This window comes from Leucopleurus acutus, assembly GCF_964270905.1.
Source record: "Leucopleurus acutus genome assembly, chromosome: Y".
Classification (NCBI taxonomy): domain Eukaryota; kingdom Metazoa; phylum Chordata; class Mammalia; order Artiodactyla; family Delphinidae; genus Leucopleurus; species Leucopleurus acutus.
In genome coordinates this window covers 1,447,842-1,450,420 of record NC_139164.1, presented here as the reverse complement: position 1 = coordinate 1,450,420, position 2,579 = coordinate 1,447,842, and positions in this window count along the sequence as shown.

The window sequence follows — 2,579 nt, the reverse complement described above, 5'->3', positions numbered from 1 at the left end:
TTCTTATTCGTTGTCTATTTTATACATATTAGTGTATACATGTCAATCCCAATCGCCCAATTCATCCCACCACCACCCAACCCCCGCTTTCCCCCCTTGGTGTCCATACATTTGTTCTCTGCATCTGTGTCTCTATTTCTGCCCTGCAAACCGGTTCATCTGTACCATTTTTCTAGGTTCCACATATATGCGTTAATATATGATATTTGTTTTTCTCTTTCTGACTTACTTTACTCTGTATGACAGTCTCTAGATCCATCCACGTCTCTACAAATGACCCAATTTCGTTCCTTTCTATGGCTGAGTAATATTCCATTGTATGTATGTACCACATCTTCTTTATCCATTCGTCTGTCGATGGGCATTTAGGTTGCTTCCATGACCTGGCAATTGTAAATAGTGCTGCAATGAACATTGGGGTGCATGTGTCTTTCTGAATTATGGTTTTCTCTGGGTACATGCCCAGTAGTGGGATTGCTGGATCATACAGTAATTCTATTTTTGATTTTTTAAGGAACCTCCATACTGTTCTCCATAGTGGCTGTATCAATTTACATTCCCACCAACAGTGCAAGAGGGTTCCCTTTTCTCCACACCCTCTCCAGCATTGGTTGTTTGTAGATTTTCTGATGATGCCCATTCTAACTGGTGTTAGGTGATACCTCATTGTAGTTTTGATTTGCATTTCTCTAATGATTAGTGATGTTGAGCAGCTTTTCATGTGCTTCTTGGCCATCTGTGTGTGTTATTTGGAGAAATGTCTATTTAGGTCTTCTGCCCATTTTTGGATTGGGTTGTTTGTTTCTTTGATATTGAGCTGCATGAGCTGTTTATATATTTTGGAGATTAATCCTTTGTCTGTTGATTCATTTGCAAATATTTTCTCCCATTCTGAGGGTTGTCTTTTTGTCTTGTTTGTAGTTTCCTTTGTTTTGCAAAAGCAACTTTTAAGTTTCATTAGGTCCCATTTGTTTATTTTTGTTTTTATTTCCATTACTCTAGGAGGTGGATCAAAAAAGATCTTGCTGTGACTTATGTCAAAGTGTGTTCTTCCTATGTTTTCCTGTAAGAGTTTCATAGTGTCCTGTCTTACATTTAGGTCTCTAATCCATATTAAGTTTATTTTTGTGTATGGTGTTAGGGAGTGTTCTAATTTCATTCTTTTACATGTAGCTGACCAGTTTTCCCAGCACCACTATTGAAGAGGCTGTCTTTTCTCCATTGTATATTCTTGCCTCCTTATCAAAGATAAGGTGACCATAGGTGTGTGCGTTTATCTCTGGGCTTTCTATCCTGTTCCATTGATCTATATTTCTGTTTCTGTGCCAGTACCATATTGTCTTGATGACTGTAGCTTTGTAATATAGTCTGAAGTCAGGGAGTCTGATTCCTCCAGCTCCGTTTTTTTCCTTCAATATTGCTTCAGCTATTCGGGGTCTTTTGTGTCTCCATACAAATTTTAAGATTTTTTGTTCTAGTTCTGTAAAAAATGCCATTGGTAATCTGATAGGGATTGCATTGAATCTGTAGATTGCTTTGGGTAGTATAGTCATTTTCACAATATTAGTTCTTCCAATCCAAGAACATGGTGTATCTCTCCATCTGTGTCATCTTTGATTTCTTTCATCAATGTCTCATAGTTTTCTGAGTACAGGTCTTTTACCTCCTTAGGTAGGTTTATTCCTAGGTATTTTTATTCTTTTTGTTGCAGTGGTGAATGGGATTGTTTCCTTACATTCTCCTTCTGTTCTTTCGTTGTTAGTGTATAGGAATGCAAGTGATTTCTGTACATTAATTTTGTATCCTGCAACCTTACCAAATTCATTGATTAGCTCTAGTAGTTTTCTGGTGGCATCTTTAGGATTCTCTATGTATAGTATCATGTCATCTGCAAACAGTGACAGTTTTACTTCTTCTTTTCCAATTTGTATTCCTTTTATTTCTTTTTCTTCTCTGATTGCCGTGGCCAGGACTTCCAAAACTATGTTGGATAATAGTGGTGAGAGTGGACATCCTTGTCTTGTTCCTGATCTTAGAGGAAATTCTTTCAGTTTTTCACCATTGAGAATGATGTTTGCTGTGGGTTTGTCGTATACGGCCTTTATTATGTTGAGGTAGGCTCCCTCTATGCCCACTTTCTGGAGAGTTTTTAACATAAATTGGTGATAGAAAGATTTATAAAGCTTTATCAAAAGCTTTTTCTGCATCTATTCGATGATCACATAGTTTTTATTCTTCAGCTTGTTAATATTGTGTATCACATTGATTGATTTGCATATATTGAAGAATCTTTGCATCCCTGGGATAAATCCCACTTGATCATGGTGTATGATCCTTCTAATGTGCTGTTGGATTCTGTTTGCTAGTATTTTGTTGAGGATTTTTGCATCTATATTCATCAGCGATATTGGTCTGTAATTTTCTTTTTTTGTAGTATCTTTGTCTGGTTTTGTTATCAGGGTGATGGTGGCCTCATAGAATGAGTTTCGAAGTGTTCCTTCCTCTGCGATTTTTTGGAAGAGTTTGAGAAGGATGGGTGTTAGCTCTGCTCTAAATGTTTGATAGAATTCACCTGTGAG